This window comes from Neopsephotus bourkii, unplaced genomic scaffold (genome assembly GCF_033783945.1).
Source record: "Neopsephotus bourkii isolate Nb327-2 ecotype Australia unplaced genomic scaffold, CSIRO-AGI_Nbou_v1 NB_196, whole genome shotgun sequence".
In the NCBI taxonomy this organism is placed as follows: domain Eukaryota; kingdom Metazoa; phylum Chordata; class Aves; order Psittaciformes; family Psittacidae; genus Neopsephotus; species Neopsephotus bourkii.
Window position 1 is genome coordinate 15,502,907 of NW_026900709.1, and position 23,175 is coordinate 15,526,081.

Genomic DNA, 23,175 nt, shown 5'->3' on the forward strand with positions numbered 1-23,175 from the left:
CTGTTTACATTTTAATTAGAAACATGAAAATTAGTGATTCATACGGACGACTATAGTTTAAGTGGGTTTGCTCACCACCCAATAAATCATAGATGGGGGAAAAAAAAAAGGGGGGGGGGGGAAACAGGCAACCCCTCAACCTGCATCTGCAAGAAACAAACCCTTTCAGTTCTTACAGCTGTAATAAATAGTTTACTAGGAATCATTCATGGGAATAATGTGATGGTATTAGAAGCTGGTTAAAATGTGCTTTTTATTTTATCAGGGATGACATTTCCATGTAAATTAGCAAACAATTTTAAAGGTAAAGGAACTTGCACACAGCACTACATGTGTGTGAATGATGTGTGTATCGGGTATAAATATGTAGTCTCTGTATGTGAATATATATAAAATTGTAGCTGTATTAAGGAGTAGAATTGATGTAGAAATGTTTTGGCAGTGCTGAGCATTACGTATGGCTGCAGAGAAGCCAGCTTAGCCTGCTTCAGTATGTCTCTGTAAATACATGTAAACATTTGTATAGCTGCACACAGAGATGTATATGTACAAATACACATGTGCACACACACAGAGACCAGTAAGGATGATAATTTCCTCCTGAATTTTGCATGTACCTACCAGCACCAGTGGCCTAAACCCACTCCATCCAGGAGTGATGGAGAGAAGCAGCGGTGCCTGTCAATGTCGCTGCCTGAGTCAGCAGCATGTCCAGTGCCTGCACCGGGCGACAGTCACTCATCCCACCCTGCCCTCCTGGGAGGCCTCTGGCCTTCTCCGCACCGAGAAGAATGACCCCTCTGTCTGGCACGTTCAACATCCCGAATCTTCACCACATTGGTGTGTGAGTTCAAATCCCGACTCCTAAAGGCAGAGCTGGGATTCCAGCTAATGACTCAGAGATACAGAGGGTCAATGCACTGGTGATCTGGTGTACTGAGCCATCGCACCAGCTTAGTTGTACTTTTTTTTTTCCCTCTCCCTCCATAATTTACTATCTTAACCCTCCCTATTTCCACCTCCATTCCCTTATGATAAAAAGGATGATATGCAAAATTGCAATTTTTTTCTTCTAAGAATACTTAGTGGTCATATTCCATCAGATTCCAGTTTGATCCTTTTGATCTAAAAAAAAACCACAACAAAAAACCCCCAAAACAAAGATTTTGCTTGGGGGGACATGGGGGAATTGTTTTCTACACTATTAACTTCATGTTATAGGCTGTTTTGGGCATTGTGCATATAATACATGGATAACCAGTTTATTTCAATGGGAGTGTGAGTAATAAGTAAAAACTTGTTGTTTTGATATTAATGTTGTTGTCTTTAACTGAAAATAAGAAGTTTCCTTCTCTCTTGCTTATAACTGGATTTTGTAAGATTTGTAGGACAGTCTCTTTCTAGAACTCTCATTCTGCATTCTGTTATTTTCTTTATATATATATGTATATAAAATTTACATATATATTTATAATTCTTCCTGTGTTCCTCGTTTTTTTAGACAGTACATGAGATACAACAGAATAAGCATTTTGTAAAGATGATACATGTATTTTTGTTGTGCCATTATTGAAGTGGTATTTCTGAGCCAGAGAACAAGTAAACCAAGGTATAACTTGAGGCTATTTTCATGCTTTATATAAGCATTTAGCATGCCAAAAAAAGACAATAATGTCTCTTTTTTTCTTTTTTTTTCCTTGCATTTGTTTCAATGTTAAAATAAAATTTCAGTTTATGTCAAATACTTTTGTGTAATGTGAAGATTTATTTACCTTTTTTTTATTTTTTCATAAAAAATTATTGGTATTGTCTCTAATGCCTGGTAACTTGGCAGCACTGCAGTGGAGTAACTTGGGTACACAGTGTAGTGCAATTGACTTAGTGACAGTACTCTGTCTTCATTTGTTCTGGTGTTTCTTTTTTCTTTTTTTCTTTTTTCTTTTTTTTTTTAACTTGTCTTTTCAGGTGTAGGCATGTTATAAATGCGCCTAAACAGAACTGTCTACATCTGCAAAGACAGAAACATGCTGCTTGCTTGTACGTACTGCAGAATTCTAATAGTTTTGTGCTATCTGTTAAATTCAGTGTGCTTTTTGCATTGTGGCACAAAACAGTTGTGCTGTGAGGGAAGCTGGCTGCCTGCCAGCCATCGACTATGAAATCCCGGGTACCTGAGAGCTTATCAGTTCTTTTGCTTTGTAAAAGAAAAAGTGATGAAAATGTTGGTAAACTGCCATGAAGGTTTAAGGCTGCTGGAATAAGGAGCCGTGTAATCAGATTGGAAAATGGAGCTTGAGATTCTCTGCATGGGAAGCAGTCGCCTGTGGACCTACCGAGATGCTGTGCAAATGCCCGAGCTGACCACTTTGTTAGCAAATCAGCTTGTTTGCTGCAGCAGCAGGGTGGAATAGGCTAGTCCTTGTGATGGTATGTAACACAAGTAATATCTCTCGCTTTGCACAATGTAATCAGCTTGCAATTAGCTCACTCTACATTAACCTTCTTGATATTTTTCCCTTTTGTAAGACTGTGCACTTTAAACAATTAACTATAGAAAGTAATCCTTCAAGCAAATCAAAGCAATCCTTTAATTTTATCACCCTGCTGAAAAAGTATCAGGTGGTCAACTGGTCTTCATCAGCTGCTGGAAATTCTCAGGCTCACTGTAGCGTGGAGAGGTTCTTTAACCCATTCACATTTAGAAAAATGTCAAGATTTTATATTTCTCACATAATATAATGCTGCATCATGAAGCTGCAATTGGAATTGTTTTAATGAATAGCCTTGGAAGAGCCCTTTCCTATACAGACAGCTTTTACGCTTCTGTTTGTTTAGGCATTTCCATACACTACCTCTCAGAAAGCTTTGATGACACAGACACTTGTACTGATAATTCCACTGCTTCACCTCCAGTGAACTTGATTCACTAAGGTTGGAGAGAACAAGGCTATCGTTGCTGATCTTGTGCATTGCTTTTTAATCCTCTGAAATAAAAGCCAGATAATGGGAAAATTTGTGTAGTAGGCAAAGTTCCTTTGCCTAGGTAGGAAAGTTAAAGTTTTAATGCCATTTGTGGAAATGTGAAAACATGGAAGCTTGAGGTTTAGCTAAGGAAATAAAACTTTAATCAAATTAAGAATGCAGAGCAAAGTCTGCCTTGTTGCTATTTGAATGTCTTACCCACCCAAAAGGTCCTTTGTCTATGTGACAGTTTGGGGTTTTATTAGTCTTGAATTTTCCAGAGTCATCCTGTAAAACAGGTAATTATTTATACCCTGGTAACATAGCATAATAGGAATATGCCTGGTATTTCATGTAAAAGTTTGCTGCTATGTAAATAATTGACATACCTTGCTGATTTCTAAACTTAAATCACTCAACAGTTATGCTCATTTGAATAAGACCAGTGAAATTAGTGGCAAAAATATTTACGAACAGTAGTATTGTGCAGAAGCCTTATTCATTGCACCCATTATATGAAAAAAAATACTGTAGGTTATTTAAGGCAATAACAAAGTGATCTGAAACTCCTATCCAGATATTTTGTTTCGAGGACACTGGAAATGGTCAGCAGCTGCTTTGCTGCTCCCTACAGAAAGTCATTTCAGTCATTTCATTGAATTCCAGTAGATCAGAGCAATAAACTGAATTTATAATATGTGATCTCCTTTTACCAAAGATATCTGTGAAAGCAGTATTGACTGGCCATGTTAGTCATCTTTTATCTCTCTTTGTAGAATGTGAGCATGTTTTGAAAATACAAAGCCAGATCCTACTAATCAGACTACATTTATCATATTTTAATGTTGCCTTTGGCTTAGTTTTAATATGTATAAAAATTCTGGAATTTATGTGCACATCTGTTTTCTGTGTGTCCCAATTTAAAAAAGAATGCAAAAAAATAAATAAAAAAAAATAACCTGCATACATCTTATGCTGCAAAGATCTACTTTATATTCTTTTAGAGGACAAACTCCATTAGATATGCACTTACTGTACATTGGATTGTAAATCTTACAATTTAATGGTAATTCAGTGAGCAGTTATTGCTTCTGTGGCCTTTTTTCTTTCTTTTTTGTCCCATCTCACTTGTGAAATAGGGTTACCCTTTACAAGTGTCACATCCATAGATTCATCTTTTGTACTCTATAGTTGTTCCTAGTGCATCATTCTAAGTGAAAAGAAAAATAGGAAGCCAAAGCTACAGGAGGGGCATTGGGGGAGGGGGTCTATACATAGAAATACAGCATATAGCAGCAGAAAGACCAAGGCAGTTTAGCATCAATCTAACAGATTAAAATTTTGCTGTAAAGGTACATTTTCTTTAACCTCATTCTCATTCGTTTTTCCATACCACTGTAGCTAGCGTTTGAATTCCCAGGAAGCAGAAATGGTGTCTTAATGATACGAGCCTTTTTGCCTTGCTTACCCTGTTAATACTCTTATCCCTTTTTCTGATATGAAATACTTTCTGTAGAAACAATATACACATTTGTAAAGAAATTATAAAATGATTCTCCTTTTGAAGATAATGAGTTCTCTTCAGGAACTGCAGGTTACGTGAAACACAAATGAGCTCTAAGTGGAGGGATTTAAAGTCCTGCTACAGCATTTAATTTCTTGAGGAAAGGAGTTCAGTTCAAGGTTAGCCTGTTATTGTGGCACTGGCAACTACTTCTCTCATTCCTGTTCTTCTGCCAGCAGTACCGCACAAAAGGCAGTCATTTTTATTTAATACGTAGGGAGGTATTAATCACTGCAGTGTTTTCTAGCAAAAAATTGTCTTATCAAATTCATTGTTTCACCACTCATGGCAATAATAGGTGTTTAATTACTCAATAAGAACAGTTTATAGATTCCATTTTTCCTGTTTGCTGGACAAATGGTATTGATTTTGTACTTTGATGCAACATGAAACTGTATTAAACACAATTAGAATTCTAAGGCTGGCAATGTGTATCAGTTATGGTAACTGAGCTCCTTCCTAAAGAAGCTGCATCTTCCAAATTTTCACTACATTTAAATTCCCAGGAGAATAAAAGATCTTTAAGGACACTTCTTTTATTACATGAGTTCTTGCTGTGCTCTTTCTTGTTTTTCACTGGTATTTATGATTGCTACAAATTTTATATGTTCAAGACTAATAGTTTATGTAATATTTTTTTCAGATAATAATCTCTTCACAGTGGTAATAAGTTGTGCACATTCCAACCACAAGAGATTTACCATGGTCTCATTCTACCTTCGTGCCGTACTTAAAAGCAAGATTTCCTATGTGAAAAATAATATTGTACCCCAAGCTTGAGTTTGGATAGTAAAAATTTATGAGACTAGGGAAGACAGCAGACTTTCTATTTTTCCTAGAGCTTTCAGTTTTCTTCAAAGGGCAGCTATTAAGTCACATGTGGGTTTTTCTTTTTCTCTCTTTTTTTATTTTTAGTGATGCTTATTATTCTACTGTCATTCATGGCATGTTATTGACATATCAATATCTGCATAGGCTTCAGCCCTTTCTTCAGGTAGGATTTTTAGCTGATTTGCAAAAGTTGCACTGACAATTATTGTTCAACATTTCCTTTGTTGGTCAGTACATTTTTAATTACAATTCTTTTCTGCTACTCCTGCTTTTGTAACAATTTCCAACATGGAGTGTTTAATGTTTTCTTCTTTTGTGTTTGTTTTTGTTTCCAAAGAGTCAGAATTAAAAAGCATGAACTGAAGGTGAGCATACTCAAGTATCTGAAACAAGAAAAGAAGAATGATTTCTGTCAATGTGATTTCCCCTGTGCAAACTTGTTTAAGTAACCAAGTCTTTATGATATTTTGATGCTTATTGCATTTAAGCTTCTAGCTAAATAAATTAGATAAAATAGTGCGTAATTCCTACTTTTTCTTATTATTAATTTCTAGGTTCTGCTTGGAGCCTATTTTTCCTCATTAAGCTCAGTTTGGGTATTTCTTGAAAATACAGTCCAAATTTATGAAGAATATATCTTGATTGAACAATGGTTTTTGAAGGAAACATGTCACAGAGACATCTGTTAATTTTTCCTGTGCCTAAGTGCTTTCAAAGAACAATTGAAATAGATAAAATAAATGCAAGTATAGGAAATATCCTTTGAACTGCCTACATAAGTGTGGTGTGATCTTGCTGGAGAGCATGGTTAGTACCAAGAAATACTTGTCACTTAATTACCTGTTTTTAAAGGAAGCAGAATTTTTGCTCACTTCTTTAGGAACCTTCTCATATTGCAGTTTCACAATATGCATATTAACATGCTTATGTCAATGTTTTTGCTATGATTTTTTCCAATCTCTTACAGAGTTTATCTGCCAAACTCTGAAAAGCTTCGATTCCTTATTTAAACTTACTTTAAGAGCTTCAGTGGGACTACTTGGGCTTAAACTTAAGGGCATGCTTAAGTCTTTGCTGGGTCAGACTTTATTCTGGGTGGTTCTTCTCATTTCTCCTTTCAGACAGATTATTTATTACCTATGTGATCTGAATAACTTGGGCACCAATGGCTTATTCCATTGCTCGTGTTTTAGGTGGTGGGTTAGGTGTTCTTGCTTTGTGAAAATTAATAAAAATTTCAATTACACGAACAGCAGGTAAGACATGAAAATTAAAAGGATGTAGGATGCACATTCAAATCTGTGGTGATGTCTCAGCTATCCAGATGTTACGGGAAAATTGAATAAATGTAAGTGGGATTCTGAATAATTGAATATATTGTTCTTATTTATTTGGATTACTGTACCACTTAGAGGTCTCAACCAAGATGGTGACCTTGTTGTGCTGGTATTGTAAAAACATGTAGTGAGAGACTGTTCTGCGTCAGAGAGGTTACATTCTAAATAGCTGAGACGCACAAAGGTTAATAGGGACACAAAGAGGCGCTGAAATGTGAAGAGACTTGCCCAAGGTCATATAGCAGGTCAGTAGCAGAGCTGCGAGTTAAGCCTACATCTCTAGACTCCTATTGCGGTGTCCTATGCACTAGATTGCCTTCCCAATGATTAAACTATCTGCCTTTAATAGCTATTGAGGGAAGTAATTGTCTTTGATTTAGCAGGGTATTTTGGACAGTGACATTTGACTGTGTTTCTACTTGGTTCTTGTGTGTTCATAGAAAATACTGAGGTATAATTTGATAATATGGGAGAGAACTTTAAAGCATGATTCTTTATTGTGCCCCACTTATTGCAGATGTACTAAGTACTTTCTGAGAGGTGGGACTGTTTAGCAGAACATCTACAACTGCTGATGTTTCTTGCTGGTTTACACATGTAATTTTGCTTTTCAGGTATAGCACACAAAATCAGAGGTAGGACTAAGCACGTTGATTGGGTCTCAAGGAATAACGTTTTAATTACTTCAGCCAAGCCATCCTGAAGCCTGTATCCTCCTTATGATAGTTCACTTCAGAAGCTACACTGCTTCATTTCAGTGACTTTATTACCATTTGGCTTAGAGATTGCTATTTCGCCTTGGCCACAGATTTCATCAGTTGCCCGGTTCACCTTTGTCCACACTATACTTGTGAAATGACCTGTTCCTTTAGTGCTTGTCAATACTAAATTGCTGCATCCTCAGTGTCCAGGCTGAAGCACGGTAAAGAACACAACTCTTCATTAAATTACTGGATTTTACACAATTTCTTTGGATTAAACCTAAATGTGAGAAGTCTTAATTACCATTTAATACTAAGTAATTAAAGCACTGACCAGGGTCAACTATATAAAGTGCATCAGTTTGAACTACCATCTGATTAATAGGCTTGGTGATATAAAAAGTTCAGCACAAAAGCATGCTCTGCCAGGGTCACTGCTTTAATAGCTGTGGAAAGTGCAGTTTTTGCTGTAATTCTGTTCTAACAATTGGATCAAAATAATAATTTGTGAGGTGTTCATGGTTGGCTTCTCCAGTGTGATGTCAGGTGAATTATTTGAATTTGACGTCAGTTAAATTGTTTTGTGGGATATATCGATGAGCAAAACAATTTGACTCAGATCTTTTCCTAATTTCATTTACATTCTTCAAAGTGAACCATGAAGTATAATTTTTTTCCAGCCTTCTCTTCGGGATGAGAGTTAAGTTTATGGAAGGATAGAAAATATAATGTGCATCAGTTGTGTGTTTATATTTTCATCTGTTTACATACGTACAATCACTGTTTTGTTGTAGCTCAGGTGCTGTATGCACTTACTGAGTGCTTGCTTGTGAGTGTGTGGACGTATGTGCTCACACAGTTATACTGAATAGTTGGCTTAATAGCTATGGTTTTATATCCCTCTGTGTGTGTGTGTGTGTGTGTGTGTATATGTATCTGTATATATCTCCCCATGTTGTATGCTGTTATGAATGCTTTTCCTGTGCCATGCTTAGCCCCAGAGGTTCTGGTCTGCAGGATCATTTGAAAATTGTGCTGTGTTCACATTTAGTATAGCGGGGTTTTGTTTTGTTTTTTAAACTCTTAACAGTTTATTGATAGGGCCTAGGCAAACTGCTGCGCCTTCAAAGGACTCAATTAGCTTTCGCCAGGCTCAGTGTGTGTGCAGCAGGCAGCCCATGCATTAGCAATCGCAGGATGGGAACTGTAATGATTTTCACCTACTGACAGCTCCATGAGCATTAATTTTGACAACACCCTAGAAGTAGGTAAGCGTGGTTATCCCCACTTTATTACTGAGGTCTCAAGAGGAAGGATTAAAGCCTCGATCCCACTGATAAGCGTGCATATGCTTAGCTCTAAACATGTAGGCAGATGTATGTATTTGAGTGGGAGAGCCTTTTTCAGCAAAGTTAAGGACATACGTTTTCAGCAAATTTTCTAAGTGAGAAGATTTCCATGTCAGAGCTAGGTTTTGGGTCTGAAATACTTGGTTCTGGCTTTGTTCTTCATACTTCAGTACCACTTTCAAATAAACTTACAAATACTAGGGTTTGTTATTTACTACAATGATTACTTAATATGCAATAGCAAGGTTGTCAGCTCTCATATTTCCAGCGAAGGTTGACAGGCATGAGAGCTGTTTGCTGTGAATTCACTTCAGTTTTGATGTGAACGTGGATCAGGTGTTTTACTTTGCTTTTTTGTTATTGTTTCTGAATGCACATTTTGCTTTCACCTATGCTCTGTATGATTATGGTACACAAGGTCCTTAGCTGAGATTTAGGTCTCTCTGTACTGGATGCCCTACTTCTCTGTAACAGCATATGTGAAAAGAATGCAGTTAAAGGCAACAGAAACGAAGTCAAGAGAAATGGTTCTCGTTTTTTATTACAACCTTGTTTGAAAACCATGGCTGCAATAGCTCACCCAGCCGTGAAGGGAGCTTTTCCTCCAGCCTAGTTGGAGGTGAATCCCCCACCCCTCTAAGCAAGCCAAAATTTCCTTGAGGGCATTTCTTGGCAGAGCAGCCCTTGGGCTCCCTCACTGCCTCCTGCTCAGGTACTCTTTTGGTCACTGGCTGCTGGCTCTGAGAGCTGCATGTGGGTTTTGGGGGGAGCTGGGATTCGTTTCATCCTACCCTCCTGCCTGAGCTGCAGGAGTTGGTTTGCATCCAGCTCTACAAATGGAGCACTGCATGGGTAACTCAGGACCATATTGCAAACAGTGCCATGTGGGGCTGGCACAGTTGCCGCTGAACCCCCGTTCTTTTCTCTCCGGATGCTCTTAAAGCTCTTCTTTAACTTGACAGTTGCGGAGTGCACATTTTAAATAATAAATGGGAAATCCAACTTCCGCTCTAGTTTTTTGGCATTTGCTCCTGATCTGCTTCTGTTAAGGATGAATATCTCCTGCTAGATGGGAATGAACATACTGATGTATGTTCACAGGCTCTGAGATAGTGTTCAAAGAAGTTACAGGTTGTTTTATCAACCATATGCCTTTTCAGTTTTACACTTAGAACAGAACTAGCATGGTAATAAATTGAAACTTCAACTGTCAGAGTATTTCAGATTCTGATAAATAGACACAGCAAGCCTAGCTATTTTTTAATATTCCTGCTATGATGAAATAAGTTTAGCTGAATGATTCCAGAAAGATGAACAATTTCAGCATACTGAGCAAGGAAAAGGGAACCTTGCGATACTAAGTAAGAGATTCACTGATTAAACTGTAGAAATTATGCCTCAGGCTATGCTGTAGTTGGAGCTTCGTATAAAACTGTGTTCTTTTCATAACATAGCTGATAGACACAAGGCAATATCAAAATGTCAGTCATTCAAATTTAGGCATTCATAAACACATTTCCAAAAGTGTTGCCTGATTTTGCAGGTGGCAAGATAGAGGCTGAGAAATGTTGCTTGAAAAGCGCCGTGATCTAGCAGACAGTGTCTCTTGTGGTAGTCAGATGGGATTACTGAATCTCCAAGGCTAGCTTGTAAATTTTGAAAGCATAGTGGGGCCAAAAAAGAAAGGATTCATTAGTGTATTTGAAATTGTTTTCATTTCACTTGGTTACAGATTGATGACAGTAACACCACTTTTTTTTAAACCAGATCTAGGCTTCAAAAGCGTTTTCATATCCTCTGGTAGAATCTGTTGGAAACCTGTTCACAGGACCCAGATCATCATGGCTGGAAAAACCTGGACCGCAAAAATCAGTGTGATGATAAAAAGAACCCACTGTTTTCCAAGCCCCTTGTTTCAAGACTTAGTTTGACAAGTTCAAAATAGCCCTCCTGTGAATACATGACACAACCTTCAAAAATTAGAGCTCAATTTTTCTGTTTATAAATATGCTGATTCTTTATTCTCAGAGATTTAAAAAAAATAGCCACTATCTTAAAATTACTCACTAACCCATAAAGAACACTTCTGCTAAGAGCATATGTGTGAAAATGGTCTTTAGAGCCTCACCCCCCCTGCATATAAACAGAATTAAACAAATAGCAGCAAGCTGGGCTTTGGGTTTGGTTTTTCATGTTCCAGAAAACTCTCCTGAGGACAGACTAACTACATGACATTTTAGTTTGTTCTGAGGAGGTGAAGGTTAGTAACGGGAAGAAAAAAAAAGAAAAGAATTATGATAAAGATTTATGCCCAACATAAAGAAATATTTAAATGCTCTTAACAGTTGCAGACTGTTGAACTTTTCGATGTACAAACCTATTCCACACAAAGGAAGGTGCTGAGTGCAGGCATATTTCCTTCCAAGTGAGTAGATCTCAATTCTGATACATGCTTGACACAGTTAAAAAAAATAAATATTAAAAACTGATGGGCAGAACATGGAATTGTTTGGTTCTATTAAGAAATGTCAGCATTTATGTAAGTAAAACTGTTAAGCTGTAACCTGTATCCTTTCTTTCACTTTGGTGTATATCAGGGGTAAAGGTTCTAGCCAATCCTTTTCCATAATCATGGGCTGCAATTAATTACAACCTAGTTCATTTTAAAAGAGTCCATTAAGAAATCATACCAGATGAACAATCACTAACGTAGAAAATCTGATGCATTAAGAGTTACAGGCTTGCCATGTAAACTTTGCATAGCATTTAACAACACTTAAAAGAACATTAAGACTGACTTGCATGTTATGGCAGGGTTCACAGAAATGAAAATTAGAGAAAAAATTAACGTACAACTAAACCAAGCCTGTGTCCTTCTCAGTAGGAGAGAACATTGCTTGTCCCTGTGCAGCAAAAAAGCCTTTGCATGATCTTATTACAAAATGGAGGATGTTAAATTAATTTTTACTAACTAGAAAGTGCTCACATGATGCTGCAAACCAGTTGCTAATGTGAAAAAAATGTTTGTATTCCATTAAAAGAATACAAAATAAATGGGGGAAAAAAAAAGTCATTTGCTGTCCTGGAAGGAGATAAACTCAGTCTAAATAAGTTATCTGAGTTCTTGCATAGCATCACAGATGCTGCAAAGCAGCCCTCCTAGGCTGCTCACTAAAGCATTGGGCAGTTGAGGTACATTGAACATTTCAGGTACCTAAACAATGGGTGCACCTACCAGAAATCTTTCATCTGTGCCTAAAATGAGGCAGGAACACATACTTGAAACAAAAATATATGCTTGCAAGCATGATGGCCATAACAAAAAGCATACAAGCTTAGATTTGAGACCTTCCTGTTGACCTCTTGAGAGAGGTCAATAGTGCATGGTAGAGAAGAGTGTGAGATCCTGCAAATGTGGGGCTATGCATGAGCTGCAGGCATTGCAGCAGAAGGAGCATATCTCTGCACCGCCATAGGCAATGTGGGACTGGGCAGCAATGCTCAGCAGGGTGTTTAGTTTTCAAAGGGATGTAACTCTGTTTGCACTGTGTAAATCTATTGAATAACAAACAAGAAAGTTTTAACTGATTGCCATTGAAGCAGATTTAGGAAGGGCTTTCATTATACAGTGGACAATTGTTAGCTATTAGCTGGAAATATGCTAATGAACCTAATAGGAATAAAATAAGAAAGGGTTCCATAGAAATTGCTCAAACTATCACACTTAATAGGCAGTGATAATCCTTCTGTAGTTTTTTTTTAATCACTGTATCAACTTCTAGAGAAGTAATATTTTTTTCCCTGTCAAATTTCATAGATTGAAAATGTCTCAAAATTGTAATTTCCAGTAAAATTATGTAGAGTTTTTCATAGGAATACATATGCTGCTGCAAGTACTGAATTAGAAAGTTTTTAAAGGGAAATAATTATAAAAGTAGAACCTTTCAAGGCACAATCTTCATGGAATCAGTCAGTTGGAAAGTCTAATGTGTGGTACCTTCAAAAAGGTTATGCCAGAAAGCAATATGGTATTTAATTTAGAGATAAGAGAATTGTAGACTTTATTATCTAGAAAAAAATAATTATTATTTTTTCCTTTTTGGACAGGCTTATAAAGTACAACTCGTGTGGTGGAAGGAGAGAGAGCTGTTGTATCCTAGCAATATTTAATGACAGTTAGGAAGGGCTGAGGAATGTAGGCAAAGGTTTTGCAATGGTTGTCCTTGGTCTGAAAGGTCCCATGGGCCTGCTCATGGGCCACTTGACAGGGACACAAATCCTGGGGTTATGGTTCTGGAGCTGCAGGAGAGTAGCTGTGGGATGCTGTGGTTCCATGCTCTGGAGTTTCACTCCTGCATTTTCCTCTCTCTGTCATCAGACTCCTCCACACCTTTTACTATTTAGTGGTGGTGGTGGTTGTGGTAGACTTCAGGAGTCAAAGGGGCAGCAAATGCAGTTTTATTGTAAGAATTATACCTCTGCTGAAATAGTAGCTGGGGAGAGAGCTGGAGCAAATGTATGACTGGGGGAAACTACCATGAGTTTAAGTTGCTTTTGCATCATTTGCAGTGTAGCTTTTCAGTAGCAGTCTTCGCATTGCTTATACACTAAAAGCTTCATTCAAGAAAATTGTATATAGGAAATAGTTTAAGTACATAAGGATGTTTCAACATTTTTTAATGGAGATGCTCCCTTAGATGGAGTCTAGACATGTTAATAGCCCCTTCCTGTAGGTAAAAACAACAAGTTATTTGAAATCTCTCTTCTTAAAATGAAAGTGTAAACTTACATGTAAAACTACTAACGAGTAACAAAGCAGTTTCAGTAGTCCTTAAATGAATTATGGAAACGTAGAAGAATATTCCCTATCATGTTCTTGTGCCTTACATTTCCAGGTATACTGCAGTCATTAAATCCTGAAAATTGGCTCCAAATACATCAAAATTAGGAACTCCTTTGCACAACTTTCATGTTCAACTCTTCTTACAAGTTGATAATTACAGTATTTAACCTTACCCTCCCTCTGTTTATTAGAAAAATGTTTGGTTTTTGTTTTTAATTACAAAAATACTGAAGCAGATGAAGCAGTTATTTTGACAAACAGTTTGAAACATTCTTGCCTAAATTCCACAAATACAAAAGCCAGCTAAATAATCACCCTGACCAGATTTTCACACAGACCTCAGCCAACCTTCACAAAGGATAATTACACTGGTGTTTTAACATGGGGCAAGGAAAGTTATAAAATTAGGGCATAAGAGGCACTATTCCTATTTTGAGAACATAGTAGAAAAATTGGCATGGGATTTTTATTGCCATCATTAAGCAGATTGGGGTTTTTTTTACTTTCACATGGTTGGATTTATTTATTTATTTTTTTTCAGGCTCTTAAGCCTTGTGTTTAGTGGCATGAATCTGGGCAGAGTGGGTAAGAAACTGAGATCCCCTGATGTATTAATAGTATGTTTTTGAATTTGTGGATGTTTGTATCTGTTTTAACTCTGCAGCTTTTGTCACCTTCCCCCTCACTAACTCTCTCTCCCTATGCCTTGTGTCTGGTAGATGAAGAACATCCATTTAAATGCTGGCAGCACTTTACAAGTTACTACGTTAAAGTAACGACTATGAACCATTAGCTGGAGTAGGTCCATTGCTAGCTGACATCTTTTGGGGCACTGGAGTGGAATACTGGCTCTTCTGATGTGCCCAGATCAGGACCAGCCCATGAATCACATGGACTAAGTTGTCTACACAAAGTACATTGCCCCATATCATAGTATTGTGTCGTAGAAGTAAAAATACATTTGACATTCCATCCTTTCTGCTTTTACATATCTGTAAACAAAGGGCAAAATGTTAAATTTTTCAGTTTTGTACTGCCTTAATTTGACTGTTTCTATGGAGTAAAATTCCAGAATTTAAACAGCAGTGCTGCAAACATCTCTAGTCCTGACCTTTGTTCCCGCTTTACTGTAACAGTTGTATTCTGTACTGCACCAGCATTTCATGAGATATAAAGTATGAGTTGCAACAGCAAGGGCAACCAGCACTACAGTTGGTCCACAACTGGCATTTTAAAACAAAGTAACAAACATTCATTACATTTTGCTAAATTTATTTGACAGTTTTGATATTTTTAAAAGAAAGTTTTTTGGTTTGGTTTTAACTAATTTTTTTTATTTGATGGTTTTCAATCAAATTTTTGTTCTGTTTTCTTGTGTTTCTTGTATTTTCCACAAATGGAGATGAAGAAGGAACTTAACTCTTCTGGGTTCCATGTCTATCCTGGTAACGTAAACCTATGTGCTAAAGAAGAGTTTCACTGCTAGAGAATACATGTGTAAACAATAAATAGGCAAGTAAGGCAGTAGGTCTCTGGGACATTTATCTATTGCCTTGTCTTCTTTGCCAAAGGACCATTAAATTAAAAATTAAAAAAAAAATTCATTTAATCTTGTTTGCACTTTTCCAGTCCTACTGTGATTCATTTAAGATACTCAGAAATTATATTGAAAAGGAGGTGTTCTGTGCAAAATACAGACATGAATTCATAGTGTTGTTGTGGGGGCTTTTTTTCAGGATTTGTTTGACAGAATTTCTCCTAACGCTCTACCCAAACCAGCAAGCTTCACTTAGTTTTAGCCCCATTACATCGTTTGACCCCAGAAAAGGTTTCCTCCATTTCAACAAATCGAGCCCAAGTTTGTGTGACAGTGGATAGATGAGGTGAGCTGATGAGGGTCTGGGAGGCATTGCAGTCAGAGTGGCAGGTGAGGCAGCTCTCAGTGAATGGATTTGAAGGACTAAATGTGAGGGTTTAGAAACAGGGGAATTGCCATGGTGGATTACAGGCAAGGTCCATCATGGAAATATCTCAAGTTTGTCAGTAGATATCAGAAAACATATTAGAGAAACATGTATGAAAATTGTAGCAACAATCAAAACCAAGCTGACTGAGAAGAACTGTATCAATTAAGAATAGACCTGCTTTACAAAATCTGTGCTTCCTAAAGTTTTCTTTTGGTAATCTTAACCCAAGGCAGTTTGTCTTGTTATAGTTGAATTGCACGCACATCATCAGACTGGTATGAGTTTTGTTTTTCTCTTTTCCCCAGCTCTGGACTAGTGCGGTTAGACAGTGCGTTCCTTATGACCTAAGAGTTATCAGCCAGTAGATACTGAAGCCAAGATGAAGAGTAAGAGCTATTTTTATTGTAATCAAGCAGCTTAATTGACTTTGAGACATTTGTTTTGGATTAGATATAGTGGCAGGATTAAATTGTAGGCAAAGCTGAACTAGCTAAATTCTAGTACAATTCTGCATGTACTAGAATTTGGATAGTTGCAGAGGACTCGCATGCTACAAATGTACATGTTTCATTTTGATTGGTCTTTTAAGTTTTTAAAATTGTACTTGTCTTCCTGTTGCACTGTTTTTGCCAGTGTAAAGATCATAGGTTTTATGTGATTATATTTTAGTAATCTGTTAAATGAGACTGGGTCACCTTGCACCATGCAACATTTCGCTTCACTGCTAAAACTTAATGCCATCTTTTTATCTTTCACTGAGTGGATGTCAGAGGACATAACATTAATATAAGCTGGGCATCTCTAATATTTCATGAATGGCCTTTAAAAAAATCAAAAAACCAAACCAAGGAATTAAAAATTGACACTAGGCTAGTGAATTTAGTCACCTTTCTCAAATGTTGAATGGTTTTCCATTTATGTATCTCATCTATAACAAGACCTATTCTTTGTCAGGCTAGGCTATTAAAAAGCACAGGTGGCTTCCTCAGATTGACTATATTGTTTTTTCTCCTGGGGTGGGAGGGTGGTGTGATTTCCATGAAAAAGTCATCAGAAACTGAAGTTAATATGCCAAAATAAGACCAGTAGCTTTTCAGTGGGTTAGAGCTCTATGTTAAGTACCAGGACGCCTAGGATTTTGTGCTTCCTTGTAATTTTTTGTTCACCTTTCTTTCTGTGCCTTAAAAATTAATCTGTAGTTTCCAGCTCTATAGGGATGACAGGTAGATTAAATGAAGATCTTACATAGGGTTCTAAAAAAGTGCATACAATTAGTAGAGTATGGGGCATCTGCCTCCATTTGTTATATACTGCATTTATCAAATGTCCAATTCCAAAATCATGTGGCAATATATACAGATGAGGATAGCTATGTGTATATTTTTTATGTTACATGTCTACAGATTTATTTAGAGATATCAGAATATCAGGTTAGATACAACTTTCTGTAGCAATATCCCTGCATGCTAATTTTTATGTGTGTTACAAGATACATAATGCTTACGAGTGAAACACTCAAGGATGGTGTATTTTTTGCATTCTCATACTTAAGGGTGGAAGAACTTTAGTTAAAATTCTGAAAATTAAAAATTACAATCTCTAGTTCTTCATTGGGCTAATTGTGCATTAGATCGAAGCATAAGAGAAAGAGGGATGGCTATGGCAGTGTGCAGGGCTTATCCATGAACTAATGAAACCATGAAATAGTCTGGGTGATGTAGTGAGAGGATGTACTCATGTTTCAACTCTGAAGTGAATGTTCATGTCCAAAACTCAATTAAGCTACTAGTGAAACCTGATATCTGATTTATATATAGTAGGTTTGGAAAACAACGGTGTAAGGGACCTCTAAGATCAGTCATCTGTTATTGCAGATACCATGCCATACAACCTCTTCTTTAAATTTGTTGAATTCCATAAATTTATAGAGTTCCATGCTTAGCATTGATTATCTCCACAAAACTGATAATTTATTTGGCAAAAGTCAGTGTTAATAAGTTCACCTGTATTAAAATAGTAGCATTTTAGAAATTACTTGCTAGAAATTACTTGCTAGACCAGGCAAACAGTTTGGTAGAGTTAATTCATTCTTAGATTCTAACATAAGCGTGCAAAGAACTGTCAGCGGTTTCTTCCCTCCCCACAGTTCTGCTGCCTTTTAAGTACAGCACAAATGCAAATCTGCCCTCAGTGTTGGCATCCCACCCGGAATTAGGTAATCTTAACAGACGCCTTGATTTCTTTGTAAAATGTTGGCTAAGATAGGTGGCTTTCCAGACAGATTTTTGTGAACTAGTATTGACCTACATAGAATAGAATACCAAAACTGAATGACGCCGTTACATTTCCTCAGCCCTTTAGACTCAATAACTGTTTTGTTTGTTTTGGTTATTACTGTGGGTTCTTTTTAATTCACATATGCAAATGTAAAAATCTATCACCATGTGACAATATGTAGATTTGTGGTAGTCCCAAGAGGACCTTGGGTCCATAAACCGAGGGCTTTATTATGTAATGCTGCATAAATGCTGTATTTTCATCTGTGACAGATATAATCTTGAACCTGTATTTTTCGTGTTACTTAACTGTTTCAGAACATCATGTGTGAGAGAACGCATCAAAATGGAAATTGCTTCTACAGAGGCAGCAATAAATATTGGTTGAGTATATTGCATTGTTGGGCTCCATGTGTTTTAGGATGTTCTCAATTCTCTTGCCCTAATCAACACTGTAAATACATGCTACATTTCCTGGTCACCCATTTGTTGGATTAACAATTTGGACCTTGCAGTTACTACCATACATTTTGATTCTTTACTGTATATAGTCATGGTTATTTAAGAGCATCCCCTAACAAAATAACTAAATTCCTGTCTTTTCCAGCTGTTCAAAGAAAGGTAAATTATGCAAATTCTGCATATTATATGTGGGTTTAGCTAGTAGTTATTTGAAGATTAGCTAGTTAAAAAGCTGAGAAGAATCTTTACATTCATTAAAATGTCTGTATCTGTTACACACAGAAATACCACATCTCATGTAAATATTGGAGGGGTTGTGTTTTGTTTTTTTTTTTTTTTTAAGGGACTTTTTAAAAGAAAAAGGTACTTTACCATATAACCTCCAGCAGAGATTAGAATACTTTATGGTGCATTGTTGAAATACATCAATATTTGCAGTGATATATGATGAAAAAAAAAAAGAAAAAAAAGAGCAATAGGCATATTGCTTCTATTGAATACTCCCTGAAAGGATTTTGATTGTCATTTTTCTTTTAAAGCCTTTGTAAACATGTAGCTTATGTCATTTTTTTGTCTACTGTCTTCTGTGTGCTGTTGGGTTAGAACAGAATCATAGTTTCCTACCTTGTCTTTCAAGTGAGCATAGTACTGTGATGGCCGCATACCTTATTTAATTTTCGGGCCCTTTACTGTGTCAGTGATACTGCTGTTTCCTGTGGAGCCTGAGTACTCTTATGAACAACTTTCCAGCACCAGATGTAGTGTATACCAGTTTTTTATTGTATTCTTTCCTCTGTGGATCAATATGGATTTTAATTAACATCCTAATAAAATTACAGTTATGCTTAAAGCTCCCTCTTCCCCCTTGTATCTTGCCAGGAACTTGGTCTTTGGTAAGTTCCTATCATACTCTGCATTGTCAAGAACAGATATAATTGAAATCCCTTTTCATTTATCCTGAGGCAAAGACACCTTTCTTTCGTCTTCAGCAGATGTGCACAGAAGTTTGCTAACGGGGGGGGGGGGGAAGGAGCAACAAGCTTACTATAAACATCAAATATGACTTGATACAGTAATTCTTGGAAGAATTGGAGTGCTATGACGTTGTTTCATTCAACAGCTTTTCCACATTGCATTACATTAATAACGTCCTTGCAGGTTTCTTGGCAGATGAGGAGAGAGGGAGGCCTTCAGTAGAAAGTTGGATGGTGATTTTGAATGAATGAGGAGGAAGATGAACTGTTAGCCTTAAAGCTTGCATGAGGTAGTCAGAACACAAAGAGCTATGAAGTAGGTCAGTACTTTTGTCTCCTTTTTATATCAGCTGTTCTGCGGAACTGCATTTACAAATGTTTAGCTTATATTCACACATAGCACCAGTATTTCTGTGTCTCCTCCTTGACTGTACACTATCTGAGATTCTATTCTGTTGTTTTTATCCCTTCTGTCATGTAAGGTTTGAAATCTCTTGTGCTAATAAGCATCTGATAGATCTCACCAGGAGTCTTGGCTTCATCTTTAGTCTTCCTTCATTCTAACAACTCTGCTTACAGTACATACTGTTCACAGGGTAGATCTCACATATTGCTGTTCAGCTGCCAGGCTTTCAAGTAATAAAGCCTACATTTAATTTCTGAATTAGTGTAAATTTTGATTTTATGAGTGTTTTTACCCTGACAGAAGACGAAGTCCAATGCCACATCCTTGGCCATGGCTGAAGAGTGCGCAGCAGTCTGGGAAATGAGTTTGTCACTGATCACTTAGTTTCTTAAAAAGCTTGCAAAAGATAACCTGATAGTTTCTTCTTGAAGTGGAAGACCTTTACAGTGCTCCACCTGGCTCTTCTGTATGGGATTTCAAAATTTGTCATTTATTCCACAATGCCATTTCTTTCCAAGGTTCTGTAACAGTGCTGTTAAAAAAACAAGTCAGCCTTCAACACAATTTCAAGTTATATGCAACCAGCCTAATAGAGAAATTTATTATTTAATCCAGTTGAATTTTGACATGTTTTGCAGTGTTACTTAGACTTAAGAAGTTGAATACAGTATTAATCAAAGCCATAAAGCCCATTTTCCCCCATGTGTTTCATGTTCAGTTGCCTAAATATGGTGTTATTGTTATTTGCCCAGAGTTCGTTTAGGCAGAAAGGTAAATTTGATACCTCTTGTCTTCTTCCTTTAAGGAACTGAAATAAGGTGCCCTATTCCTCCCACGTTATAGTAGCCAGCAATCCCAGGATGGTTGCTTACATCCTTTAAGGCTTACAACTAATGATTCCCACTGTGAACACACAGGTGACATTATATACAGTAATAATGGAAAGGAACCTCAAATGTTATTACTGTCATATCTACATGAGCTATCAATTTCTTTCTATGTGTGTTCTCTGGTAACACTTTAAAAATTACCACCACTTGCCTGCATTGATTAAAGCAAGTAGTGATCCTGCTGTGTTGTAACATGGATTGTAATCTAACTGGGTACCTTTTTCAGTATCTGCATTATTATTGTCCCTTAAATCCATTAGACATAAAGATAAAACTTTTAGATCACTCCATTATTTAGAGCAACTTATACTTCTGCTTAATAAGTTGTCCTTTCTCAGATATTACTGTCAGCTCTGCTGTATCTAGTATGAACACTGCATATACGCCATTACCAGCTTAGATGTCATTTTGTTAGGAGCTGCTGTCTCAGCAGAATGAGAATATTAATCTAAAAGAAGTGTATTTTTTTTCCAAGCAACATAAACAAATCTATCCTACTTAGGACTGCAGTGTCAATATTTTGTACTGCCTGTGTTGACTTATTCATTGTGGTTTTTGGCATATGGGACAATTCTGAAGATTCCATTTCTGGCCTTTCATTTTTGGCCAGTTCAGGATATTTCCAGCCTTTGTCTTAGATATTTTTTCAGCCCCTTGATTATTTTCTATACATACTTAAATCTACATTCTGAAATACGTTAGAAATTCCGGTATATTTAAAGACAGTCCCATGTTGCATTAAAATTTCAGTCCTTGGTGATATAGTTAGTGGGTACTCCAGTAAGTTTGTTTCATTCTGGACAAAAGCTTTAGCAATTAGTGTTTGTCCAGTGATCTAGAGTGCCTACAGCTGCTGAAGCTTTTTGAGCTTTGACCTCAGCTTGCAGATTTTCCACTGATTGCTGAAAAAGAAAAAAACTATCTACTGGGGAAGGAAGGAAAGTTTGCTGAGCCTGTTTAGCAAAGGACAAACATAGCTTAAGACTGTTTTAGTCAGTTGTAGGTTCCTTTCAATACCAGAATGTCTTAAAGACTTATTCAGTGGCTACTTCTTAGCTTTATTATTGCTCAGGTTATTTGTATGTCTAAGTGATACCCTTATAAGATAGTTATGCCAGTAATATTGTCACTTACACACCTGCAGAAAATAAAAAGGTTTTCTAGTGCAAATCCTAACAAAGAAATGAAACAGTGATTGACTTGTCAAAGATTTTTATTAGGAACACTTTGCTCAGGTGTAAAACATAAAGTTCTTTACATATGTTTAGACATAAAGTTCTTTACATATGTTCCTCATTCCAAAGCATCATTATAACTTTAGTTTGTCTGGTAGAACCAGTCAATGATAACCTCACCATGAAAGTTTTTTCAGTTAACTTCTTGCCTAGATTTGTTGCTTCCACTTTCTAGAACATACATGTTTGCTTAGCTTTAGCATTCAAAAATACTGGTCCTTGCTCAGAACTTTCTTTTCATCCCACTCCAGTTCAAAATAGTATTACCCTAATATCTTATATATCATCAAATTTGTCTGGTTGAAGAAAGTGAAAAAAAAAACCAAACTCAAACCCCATTCTTTTCCAAAGGTGTTCATTGCTTCTGTCTTTTTTTTTTTTGATACTGGTACTTTTTTTTTGCTACTTTTTTTTTTGCTACTGCCATTTCTTTGTTCCTACTATACACACTCTGTAGAGTTTCTGCAAATTGTGCAATTGTTGCTTTTTATTCCCTGTATGTTAGCCCTGTGTATTTCCACATGATAGTTATCAAAGCAGGTACAACTCCGAGAGAGCTGTTTGGTTTTCCTTCTTGTTTTTTTTTTTTTTGTTGTTAAATTTCAGCTTGAAATCTGCATCCTGCCCTGCCCAGGGCTTCTTGTAACATTTCTTGTAATATTTGGAATTCTTTCTGGTGTCTTTTAAGACTTCTGTAAGTATCTACCTTTTCCATCAAACAATTCTTGCTTCAGTCATGTCCACTAAACTGCATGGTTGCCTCTTTCAATCCAAGATCAATTCTCAATCCACTTTTCTCTGGTTTCAGTTTTAACAGTTATGTCACTTGTTTTCGTTTATCACAGGAGTGTAGAGAACAGCATTCTTCAAATTCTGGAATAACTTCATAGCCACCTGCAAGTGAATTTATTGAAAGCTGGTATGTGCTTCAGAGACAGTTGTTATCGAACACACCTGACTACCTTTCTCTTTTTCCTGCAGATACAGAATTTCAGTCTCTTATTTTGGGAAGTAAAAGTTGATTGGGTACCATATTTATTCTGTTTATTTTGGGGGGGTATTTTACTTATCTTTCTCTCACTCATGTACGACAAAGTGTGCAGTAAGACTTCATCAGCCGACATACACGAGAGCTCTACTTTATCTTCCTCCAAAATGAGAGCTCCATGGCACTCCTGCAGATAACCTCTTTAAAGACACAAGGAAGGACAGCACGAAGTTGAATGCCATGGTATCACCAGTTCTCTATAGTCTTATCATCTCTTATAAGACTATTATCATTGGGTCAGCAGTCCAGTGGCAATCTTAGCATGCAAGGGAAAGTTTCCATTAGTTTCTGTCTTTCCCTAGTGGTAGCCCACCACAGGAACAGCAAAAGT

The 23,175-nt window shown here is 36.8% G+C and overlaps 1 protein-coding gene across 5 annotated transcripts in view; it reads left to right on the plus strand.

Moving 5' to 3' along the window:
- The window catches only part of FIGN (fidgetin, microtubule severing factor), a 102,914-nt gene that overhangs the window by 20,636 nt on the left and 59,103 nt on the right, over positions 1–23,175 (plus strand). Inside the window, exon 3 of one of the 5 annotated variants that reach the window (XR_009723992.1) lies at positions 10,511–12,332. The exons of 3 other annotated variants lie outside the window; for them this stretch is intronic. The gene's annotated coding sequence lies outside the window, so the exon portion shown is untranslated. Of the gene's footprint in view, positions 1–5,693; positions 6,725–10,510; positions 12,333–23,175 lie in introns of those variants that run through there. One more of the 5 variants, XR_009723989.1, reaches the window with a different exon arrangement.